Source organism: Castanea sativa, chromosome 8 (assembly GCF_040712315.1).
Source record: "Castanea sativa cultivar Marrone di Chiusa Pesio chromosome 8, ASM4071231v1".
Taxonomy (NCBI): Eukaryota; Viridiplantae; Streptophyta; class Magnoliopsida; order Fagales; family Fagaceae; genus Castanea; species Castanea sativa.
The window spans coordinates 44,210,893-44,223,705 of record NC_134020.1 but is presented as its reverse complement, the minus strand read 5'-3'; positions in this window follow the sequence as shown (position 1 = coordinate 44,223,705).

Genomic DNA, 12,813 nt, shown 5'->3' with positions numbered 1-12,813 from the left:
CTCTTTAATGATTTAATGGTCTAGATTCTGTCATGTCAGCATTTCATTAACAATCATCTTAATTGTTTTGTTTACAACATTATTTTATTATTTTAAGAATATCATTAATGAAATGCTGACATGGCAGAATCTAAACCATTAAATCATTAAAGAGTGGTTAGGATTTAATGAACTCTACTGGTAGAGTACCCTAAGAACTCTAGAGGATCTGAATCCCTAATTACCCTTATGTCATACATAGTGCATTAAATTATATTGTATTTAATGTATAACGTACGTAATTTAATTATATTATATTTTTATTAAATTGACTTATATATTTTTAGATAGGTCAAGACTTACTCTTTTTTTTTTTTTTGAAAAGATATAAACACTTATTTGATTTAAATTTTTTTTGTTTACGTAAGAAAATATCATAGGTTAAATCAAAATTACAAGCATTCTATGTATAAGTAATAAATAAATATTTTATATATGTGTGTGTTATTCTTTGAATTTAAATTTTTTAATTTATATATTTAACTTGGTCTCCAAAAAATTCTGGCTCTGTCACAGGCTATCTCAACATGTTAAAAAATAATAAATAAATCTAGCACTTCTAGTTTACCATGAAGACTACTTAAAAAGCTGATCCTAAATCCAATCCATTTTAAGTGTGATTAAAAATTGTACCAGAAGACACCTATGACCTATCTCAGTGATAAAGGCCAACCCGTTGAAGGTCAGTAAATATAGTCAATTTAGAGAGATTGTGATGGGTAATTAACTTGGTGGAATATAGGATGGGATAAGTTTTTGTTACATGAATTTTGATTCTTTTACTAGCGATGATGAAGGCCAGTGAGATGATTATGATGGTGAATGTTTGGCCCCCACAACTTAAATTTAGCCTGTAGACCCACCAACACCTACTCCCAACACACCTATGATTAAAAGCAATGCATGATGTGAGAAGTGGGTTTCTCTTATTTGCCCCTTTATAATTCCAATTTAATCTTAACATATGATAGTAGGCTTGAAGCAATTTAATATATATACTATATAGTAAGGACTAAGGAGTGTGACTATTTTAATTCCTACTGGTCTACTTGTTACCTACTTTAATATTAATAATCATGTGGATGCAGTTGGGGAAGAAGGAACATTAAAATCAACATGCTTGGAAACTCTTTCTCTTTTTTTATAAGTTTTGGGCCAATTGTGAAAAGTCCCCTCCTCTATTCCTCACAAAGTCACCTCAGTTTCCCTCTTAGAAAATGAATCATCAATGAAAATTTACTAGTGCAGTGTAGATTTGGGATATGGATTACAATTTACATGAAAAGCTTTTAAGGATGAGTGAAAAAAAAACAACTAAAAAGAACATGTAGGTCATATCATATGTTATCATTAAGTGTTTATGGCATATAGCTTTAATGAGAAGATGAAGAAAGACTTGGAATGTGATGAGGAATTTTCTGTCACAATAAGAGACATTAAAACAGTTTTTTAGGAGGGGATCATCATTCATTACTTCTCTTTAGTTCATTGAGGAGGAAAGCTTTTAGGGATATGGACCCCAAATTGTCTGGTCCTAGGGCATGTTCCCTCATTTATGGTGAAGTACATATTATACCTTTGGCTTTATTTGTAGGAGACTGTTAAGTGTAGGAAGAGGATCAAGCTTAGCTGTGACTGCAAATTGAAGTGACTGGGTTGGACCATTTTAATGCACACCTATATTATTGAGGTGAAATTATTGGTGAAACAATGAGGGGTACATCTCGAATTATGCCTATAAATTCCCCCCCAAGGATATATTATCCAATGTGTGCCTTGTAAAAAAAGAACAGGTTCTAAAAATATGATTCCCTCACCTTTACCTTGTTCTTTCTCTGATATTGAAATGCAAGGTCCACATTTGCTTCAATGTTACACTAGTAGTAATAATAGTCAGAGTATCCTATTTAATTTTGTTTCCTTTTGCCCCCCACTTTGACAGTTTGACTACGTACGGAGTGAATCATCTTTTCTCGAGCTTACACTCTTGCATTCTTGTGATAAAGTTTTCCAATTCTCATTTAATTTCACAGGATCTGCTGTTATATATACAGGATCATCAATTACCATAATTTTTTCACCCCCATAACTTCTTATTCTATCAGTTTTTACCTATGCATATATAAAGGATCGTACGTAGCTAGCGTACAAAACATCCACTTATACGATGTTTGGAATAGGCAATACAAACATCATAAAAAGAAGAAAAACAATCGAAAGCACATCTTTATTCTTAAATGAAAAATATTTTATTTTATTGGAATTTCATTTGTGATGGAATTTCATCTAATAATTGGATAAAAATTTTGGGGTTCAATCATCACCTATACCAAAAACTAATTAGTATTTTATTCTAATAATAAAAAGTTATCATTACAAGAGAACGCTATATATTGTAACTATTTTTTTTTAAATCCTCACAATAAAAGATAATAAAAGTGACTCAACCTTAGACGTAAACGTAAAATCTCTTATGGTTGAATAAGAGATATGAGGTTTAATCCCTGTCTATGCCAAAAACTAACTAGTGTCTTAATTTAATAATAATTTATTATTATCATTAAAAAATTATCATTAGAAGTAAACGTCATAAGCTGAAACTCTCTAAAAATATAATAAAAGTAAGTGATTCATAAAAAATTATTATGCCTAAACACAGTGACTTAACCTTTTATATTAAGCTTCCCAGCATATTTTTATGTTTGAAGAACTCTCCCAAGTATGTCATTCCCTATGATATACACTAAAGTAAAGCTTCTTCCAACTAGAATAACGTAATTGGCTTCCATAGTAATGCGTGTTTAACTAATTTTTTATTTCGGACAAAGTTTAACTATAAAATTAGTTGTAACTTAAGGCTACAAACTTACTTAATATCTTTTTATTGGAAGTGAATTTTGACAAATTCACCATTTGATTACATCTTCTTCTTATATCCTCGATACTTGCAAAATTTCTAGAAAATTAAAGATCAATAACTATGTCATCAATAAATTGTTTAAATTAAAAGTTTTCATAGTTTAAAATTATGTAGAAAATATAAGCTTATAGATCATATAGTAAATAATTTCCGATTGACACAAAATTTGACATGTGTATTAAAAGCGTAAAGAACATGCAATTCAATGATAAGATTTTTAAAATTTGTAATAATTTTTATTTTTCAATTTTGTAACTAAATTTTGTCCTTTTATTTCTAAATTATTCCTTAGACGCAAACGTACAATTACACTCACGGTCAATGGAAGAAGTTTTTTTTTTTTGATAACATGGAAGAAGTTGAATATGAAAAGAAGCAACACAATGCCACGTATAGAAATAAGTGAATTCCACTCAAAAGAAAATGACGGGATTTTAAAATGTTCAATTACTATTTATGATTATTACTTAAGCTATTTTTCATTGACTCAAAATGTTCTTGGACTGAATAGATGGAGTTGATATTTGACATTAATTAACAAATAATCCGTAAGATTCTCATACCCTTGATCTTTGGTGATATTTTAGGGCAGAACTTTATTCTTCATTTGGTAAGAGATGTCACGCTTGTTCGAATTTAAAACATACATATGAATGAAAAATAAAAAATACTTTTTTTCTCAACAAATGAAAGTTTAACTCCTAAAAAAATCACTTCTTGAAGCTTCACGGAATTTGATCGAATTATTTATTCTTTTTTTTCTTTTTCTTTTTCTTTTTTTACATCCGGGGAGTTGAAATTTGACCATTAATTAAACAAATAATCCATACGGATCTCATATCCTCGATCTTGGTGATATTTCAGGGCACAACTTTGTTCTTCATTTGGTCACCGAGATGACAGATGGGATTCCACACTTTCCTTTGTTTTTCCTCCATTTGTAAATATTAGTAAAGATAAAAATGTTAGTTTACTCAAAAGGCAGGCCGTGAAGGTACCTATTACATGAAACGTGCGAGCAACAATGTAAAAGAAAATGGAATCCCACCAAAAGGAAAGAATTCTTGTCTCAGCCTTGATAGTTAATAATAATAGTATAATAGAAAGAAATTCTCACCAACAAAAGTGAAGCATCTCTATCACCAAAGATCACCGATAAGTGTGCATAAAATTTATGGGAATTTCTCTTGGTAGATCCTTGAAATTGGCCTCCTTAATTGTGAGAAACTTTTAGGGAAGCAAAATATTGAACAGGTCATGAATTATCCAATCTTATTGGTAAGTTCTTTAGGTACGCATTTTGTACTTGTTTTGGAAAGCAATATTAATTAAGCCATGCATATATGTTGCAATTTTGCAAATGGGAGACGATACAAACAATGTTGAAGTGGGAATGTGTGTTGCAAATTGCAAAGTGGTGTAAACCGTATAATAGCCAACTGTTTTCCAAGAGCAAAAGAAGAAAAAAAGGGATAAATTAAAACCTGCAATCATTCATACAAAATGATGCTTACCCAAAAAAATCATAAATAAATTGATGGGTTGAAGAGAATTTAAAATAGACAACATTAGAAATTTAAAATAGAAAAGCCTATTTGTTTATAAAGATGTCAACCAATTAATTGCTGATTTTCAATTTTCAATGATTCAGCAAACAAAAAAAAAAGATTTCCAATTTTCAATGGAGAGAGAGAGAGAGAGAGAGAGAGAGAAAATTCGCTACACCAATAAAATAGATTTGGCTAAGTTATTTTTAGTGAGTAACATAGCTTTGAAAGTGTCTATTTGTCATGCCTAATTAGAATTTTCAATTTTCAGGTCATCAATGGCACATGGTTTTTGGTGGTTCATCTATACTGACAAGTAGCTAGATTTGGGATTTTATCGTTTTGTGAGTTTGTCACAAACTTAATTAGCTTCGGAATCTGTGAGGTTATTACCAACGTGTTTAACGATTTTCTTAAATCAAAATACGCCAATAGTCAGTCAGTCAGTCAGTCAGTCAGTCAGTCATAGGTAATTAATTCCTAGGACTAATGGCATACAATTTCAATATTGTAGGGCATATGATGTAACGATGCATGATTTCATCTAATGACTTTTCTTCTTCTTCTTTCTTTTTTTTTTTTTTTTTCAGAAAATATTTCATCTAACGACTTTAAGTTTGAACTTAGCATCAATTGTATTCATAAATAGTTGTAAGGTAAACAACTTTTTTAAGAATTTGGTTAATGTGTACCCTTAAGACACATATTAATCATCTATTTTAGAAAAAAGTTTATGAGAAATTGAAAAAACTGTCAAAACAGTAAATTACTTTTTAATTTTTTCATAAATTTTTTTTTAAATAGTTTATTAATATATATTTTAAGGGTACACTATAGTAAAACATATTAATAATGACAAAAAAAAATGCAGAAAAGACCGTTTCAACTTAATCAAAGTTTTGAAAACTCAAGGCAAGGAGTCTAATGTCCACTATAATTTTCTTCTCAAAAAAAATAGTCCAATAAAAATTTGTGAAATTCTCATAGTAGTACTTTATTTCAATATAATAAAACTAGTTTAGAACAAGACATATTTATAGTAAGCTCTTAGAGCATCCACAATGGTTCATGCCAATTCTATCATATTTTACCATCTTAAAAAACCACTTTATCAATTATACAATACCATTTTACAATACACCAATATCCCAACTTTTATTTTACCATATTGCACATTAAAATAATATAAAGATAATAGTATAAATATATTTCTCAATTCTCTCTTTGATCTCTATTTCTCTTCCTCTGTCGACCTTCTCAGTCACACTACCACCACTGTCCACCTTCTTAGTCACACCACTCACTTCCGCTGAGCAAAATCCATAGCAAAATCTAGTCAATCACTCACCGATCTCCGATCCAAATCAAAATCAAAACCAAAAACCCACCACCAACCCACGCCATCGCTGCTGCCGTTGCACCACTGACCCATGCCCTTATCAGTCACAAACCCACCACCGCCAAAAACCCACACAACTCGCCGATCTCTACCAGTAGAAACCCAAATCACTCACCGATCTCTGATCCAAATCAAAATCAAAAATCCAAAAATCAAAATCAAAATCCAAAATCAAAACAAGAAACCCACAACTGACCCACGCCGCCGCTGCACCACCTGGCCCACGCCCACATCAATCACAAACCTACCACCGCCAGAAACCCACACAACTTGCCGATCTCCACCATCAGAAACTACAAAAAATACCCAGAAATGAGAGATTGACTAAAAGAGAAAAGCCTGAGATTAAAGGGATTTGGAGATGGGTGGGTGAATCGGCGGCGATGGCAAGAGAGAGAGGGGATGAGAGAGAAGACAGAAGCTTGGTATGAGAAAGAGTTCAGTGATGGAAAGAGAGATGAGAGACCGTGAAGAGAGAACTGATACCATTTACAAATAAAATTTTTTTTTTTTTTACAATTGAGCTACAGTGTGATTCTACATTTAGAATCACATTGTAATACAATTGCAAATTTTTTTGCAATCTTGAAAATTTACAAATTCCGCTGGAGTGGGCAAAATGGGCTTACATTTGCCATATTCCCACTCTAGTGCTGATGCTCTTAGGCTTTTTGATAGATCTCTGAAATTATATTTTAATTATAAACTATAAAAAAAATTAAAGTTAAACTTAAATTTTCTATGACTTTGCTAAAAGACCAAATTAACGGAATAAGATAAAGCTAAAATAAAACAACCAAACTTAAGGTCTGAAAACAAGCATCAACGGATAGATATAATGAATTACGTGCCCTTCTGCCTTGATTTTTGATTATTCTGCTTCTTGAGAAATCCCAGAAACACTTGTTCTACATCGATCAATCAGCATACCTGTTTCTTCTTCTTCTCTTTTTTATTATATAGGATCACAGTGCATGTTTCTGGTTTCAGTTGCAAATGCAAACATTTCCTTTTACAATCATCAAAAGGCACAATATCAGAGGGACATAGATTAAGTTGTTTAGCCACCAGGAATACTAAACAATAATCTAATGCGTTCACGGGAAGACATTATTAACAGGTTTCAAGACCCAATAAAAGCTAGGAAGCACAAACACTAGTACAAGTACGATACAATGACACAAATAATTTATAAAAAATTATATCACAATACGACACAGGTATGGTACCCTTAATGAAGTGTTCATACTTCTTAAAATAGAAGTGAAGTCAGAACTTAAAACTATCAAATTATTATTACTAAAATTTTCAAAGTTTCGGTGTATGTTGCACTGTCCAAGTCGACAATTGCCTTAAACTAAGGAAGTAAGGGTGCAATTTGCAACAAAGATGACTTCTACACAACTCGTTAACCCATCACCACAATAAAATTAATTATGATGTGTGGTATTCCTATTCCTAGCTCTCCTTGATTCCAAATAAGACACATGAATAAGAAGTATCAACTACTTAACCTAAATCTTCGATCTTCTTTCATTGAGAGAGTCTTCTTCATCATCACTCACCCATCACCCTCATTTAATACATTTTGTCCCATAGAAACCATTTATTTTTACATTATTCATTACCTAATTGCATGTGCTATTCTAGTCTTCCAAGCTAATTAATCTCTCTCTCTCTCTCTCTCCATATATATACATATATATATATATATATATATATATATATATATTAAATAAGATAACTTAAATAATGCAGTGTCCTACTCGACCGTAAATATATTTACCAAGTCAAAGGTATTATAAACTAATAAACTGCAACTGAAGAGTCTGTTGGGTTTGTTGCTTCTTCGAATTTGTTTACAGATCATTTTCATCTTAACAGAAAGCTCAGATTAATGGATGAAAATGACACTTGAAATTCCTTTCTTCTTTCTTGCATCATTTTCCCATATCCTATGGGATATATGCATGCTCATCTTTTGTCGGTGAATATCTATGTTGACAAGCCCCATATATATAATGAAAGTTATTGATTTTGTTATGAGAAATGCTAACGAATGCTCTTAGAATACTGATTAACAATCTATTTAAAGAAAGTTTTAATGAAAAAATATTTTTAAAAAAGTAATTAATATTTTGATAGCTTCTTTCATTTTTCAATAAATGATGTCAAAATTTTCCTAAAATGAATTATTAAACATTACCCTAAGAATACTCGTTAGCATGACCCTTTTGTTATTAACTTTTTCTAATGTTTTTATTAAATAAATAAATAAATAATAGGATAGCGTTTTCAACCTATGAATCATCGGATCAAAACACACCAATTGGTTTTCAAGCCATACTTTTAACGGATGCTCTTAGAGTACTAATTAACAATCCATTTAAAGAAAGTTTTAATAGAAAAAAAAAAGATTAATATTTTGATAGTTTTTTTCATTTTCTAAAAAAGTGATGTCAAAATTTTCCTAAAATAGATTATTAACCATTGCTCTAAGAACACTCTATAGCATGACCCTTTTGTTATTAACTTTTTCTAATGTTTTTATTAAATAAATAAAAAATAGGATAGCGTTTTCAACCTTTGAACCATTATTTCAAAACATACCAATTGGTTTACAAGCCATACTTTTAATATGGAACTAAAAATATCCTTAAATTATATGAATTTAAATTAATTAGAACTCGTCATCTTTTTAGATAAAATAACCTATCACTAAACAAATTAAATTAGATTAAATTAGTCATCTTTCTAATATATTTTTTTCTTAGTTAATCTTTTGGAGTTATATATTGTATTAAACTATGTTAGTTTAAACTAATTAGATTTTACCAATTTTGGATAAAGCAACGTAACATTAAAAAAATTATAATTAAGTTAGAAAAAATATCTATAAATTTTTTAATCAAAATTTTAGTTATTAATTTTATCAGTTAAATATGTATCATATATAAATATTTTTTGTCAATTTATTACACGGGTTAGTGATTAATGTGTGTGTGTGTATGTTAGTGATTCATCCACTTGTTGTTAGTATGGGAAATTTTTCTATGATGTTTGAAAAGTCGTAGGATCCCAGCCAAATTGAATGGTTCAGCAATCGTAATTTATAGCAGTTCCATTCCTAGATTATTTTTAAATTTCCAATTGAAGATAAAATATAAAAATTGACAGACAATTGTCTTGTAGCGAGTAGCAACTAGCAACCGCAATGTTTTCAGTGAAAAGCTATGCAGCTGTCCTGAAATTTGTTATGGGTGAGTCAGGGTGACAATTGAGCACCTGATGTGCTTATCCAAACCACCTTAGAAAATTTCAAGCCAAAATTCTTCCCACACATGGACACGTAATATTTCTAAAATACTCAAAAGATAAACCAAAAAAATGTAATGAACAAAGACCTTATCATTTGGCTATTTGTACTATTTTGTTTTATTTTTATATAAGGAAGCGGTGTTTTAATTTTTGGTTAGACTATTACACTCTATTTGTAAAAATATCTCATAAACTTCATGAATCGATATTGTGGTGGATTAATTCTAAGACCTCTAGAGTTTATATCACATCTCAAAGAACCTAGACCCAAGGTGCACAGCCAACCTGCCAACCCATAAAAACCGATCCAACCCAACTCATCGATTTTTAAGGTTTGATAAGTTGTGTTAGGTTACAAAATTATTTTTGATAATGGGTTGGGTTAGGTTCGGGTCATAAAATTACAAACCCACCAAACCCGACCTGACCCACCCATATAGTTATTATATATTTAAAATATATTATATAATTAATAATTTTTTTAAAATAACTAACTCTTCTTATCCTATATAAAAGTCAATTAGTTCACACAAATCCTAGTAAATTACTATAGTTGTTTAAATAAATTAGTTTTGTTTACCTTTAAAGAGTTATATTGATACTAACCTTTGGATTTTTTAACATATTTATATTTATATTTTTTCTGCTCAATTTAATAATAATAGTAATAGAAAAAATTATCCAACCCATGGGTTCAACCCGTCCCAACCCGACTCATGTGAGTTGAGTTGGACTTATGTGATGGGTTGGGTTGGGTTGAATTTTTTTTAACTCACCATGGTGAGTTAGGTAAAAAAAATCCCCTCAACCGACCCATACACACCCTTACCTAGACCAATAAACTCACTACATAGATACCCATGTGGGTATATATATATATATATATACACACACATTTTTAGGTCCACTTGATTTGGAAAATAGAAAATCTAAACATTAAGAAGCACAAGTTAGTCTCATTTATTTGCAAAATCACGGGTAAACATTTTTTTATTTTTGAAAGGAATCTCAGCTAAACATTGATGACCAAAAAAATGTCAAAGTCTATTGTGTAAGATAAAAAAAAATCACCAAAGTTTTACTAAAAAAACTTTGTGTATCCAAGTCTAAGAAATTGTCGAATAATTATCTCCACGTTAACAACTTTCCTAATATTTCTTTTTTAATGGGAAATACGTGCATCAATTTCATGGAGTTGTATTTTAAAATAGTCTTCATGGAATCATAAGGACTATATAAACTGTGTGTGTACCACGATAACGGTTCTTTTGGTTTATTAGTTCCTTTTTCTTCCTCTTCTCATCAACAGGTTTCATTATTAGTTTCTAAAAAACAAAAAGTTGGGTTTTAGTTAACTCACCTACACCAAAAACCAACATGGTGTCTTGACTTGATGATAAAGAACAATTATCATAAAGCAAACACCATAAGTTGAATTACTATTTTATCTAAAAAAAACTTGCTAAAAAAAGTTTAATTTTTTAATTAATGTGGGTGTATGTAACTCTTTAAATCTCAAACACTTACCACCGCGCATTTTTGACCTCTTTACTATCAGGTTGTATTCTATATATCTATGTTGAAACAAATATCAAAAAGTGCTAATTTTTTTTCTAGAGGGTTTCAACATATAACGTCCACTCCTGATGATAGCTTTTTATCATTAGACCATGACACCAATCAGTTTTTGGTATAGGCGAGGATTAAACCCCAGATCTCTTATACAATCATCAAAGACTTTACCAATTGAGTTAGCTAAAACCCACTCAAAAAATGCTAATCAATTTAGCTAATCCGCTCTTTTCTGGTCTTGTCTATCATTTTATCCAATGCATGGATAAAGGGGTCTTCCATCAAATAGCAAAAATTAAAGATAAGAGAATGAGGTTGACGGGTTTTTCTCACTTTGACCTTTTTTTTTTTTTTTTAGGATCACTTTATGTGACTTGGTAAATTGCAAATACGTGTATGGCTTTCCCAAATGTGACAGTGTTTACATCAGAATTGATTTTAAGCACTTTATAATGGTCCACAACGCAAACACAAAACGCGGCAGTTTCAATCAAAGAAACGAATTTTACAAAAATAAAAATAAAATTTAAAACATACCTTGGTATAAAAAATAGTAATATATATTTCCCGAAGCAAAGAATCCACTTTTATTTTCTTTCACAAAATTTGCTACTGTTGTTGAGGAAGAAACCATTAAATACCAGAAAATTTTTTATTCACCGAGACTGAAGGAAATCGACTACTGGTATTATAGTGTTGCATGGACAGTGGACCTTTTCCTTCACCCAATAAGTAATAAAAATAAAACTATTTTTGTTTTCTTCCTTCTTTTAGTTTATATATATAAAAGGTCTGCTTACATAGAGAGATTTTTATTTGTCCAAGTCTTGTGCAGATGAAGTTAAAGAGTAAGATTATGTTAATGTAACATAATAACCCACAAAAGATTTGTGCATGAGACATGTCTCTATATAGCTTTTGCAACTAGCCTTTTGAATTTACTCTAATTCAAAGTGTACAAATGAACTGAATGTCGAATTTACCTATTACAAGCAAAGACCAGTTGTGAACACTTCCCTAATGGCTAGCCAGCCAAGCAAAGCAAGTCCTATTGACCAAATTTTCCCTTAGACCACATCATGAATTCATGTGTCTCTTAAAAGACTCATGGTTTTCATCTTTCAATAATGTCAGCTTGATTCATTCTTAATTAATCTGGCATCTGAAGGATATTTGACCCAGGACCTAAATCGAATATTTGCTAGTATATACAAACACCTCCCCCCCCTCCAACAACCCCTCCCGCTAAATGAGAGTAATTCAACCCTAAACTTTGTATTTTCATACCAAGATCGTCCGATGTGCTTGAACCTTAAGTTTCACAATAAGAAGCACAGTGTTCTTTCTTTGATCCTACTGCTGCATAAAACTATCCAAAATCATACATATAGCAACCAAGTCAAGCAATGGCAAGAAAACTATGTAACAAGAACTAAACAGTAAGAGGAGCTCAGGTGTACAGGCACCTCTCATTTCTTTAATTTTCTCTTAGACCAATAGGCACCAAGTCATTCTTGAACTCATAAATACACCCTCCACCTCATTCTTTCAACAATAGGTGCCCAACTAGAGTTGTATGGCTAAGCACAATTTTAACTTTGGCACATCTCTGCCAGGTCCAAAATTGAAACCAAGCTTGTCTCAGCAAGAAGCTGACAACCTTTCTCCCAGAGATTGTAATATTTCATCCAAATTTTAAAAATTCTGGCGAACTTTCAACCAGATTCATCAGGATCAAGCAAAGAAAATAATGTGAATACAACCGAATTTTCCAATGTTTCATCATTCATGTAATATTATGTTTCTAGACAAACTTCTTTCAAAAAATGGCAAGAATTTCATTAGTAGATGAAAATTTTCCCCATTTCAATTCTGGTACATCATATGTTTTCAACATCAGCCAATTTCATACCAATCAACAGTACACTCCACATAGAACAATGTCCAATAAGTTCTGAAAACCAAAGGATGCCTTTGAATTAATTCCGTTTCCTAAAACTACACCTGCAAGAGATGCA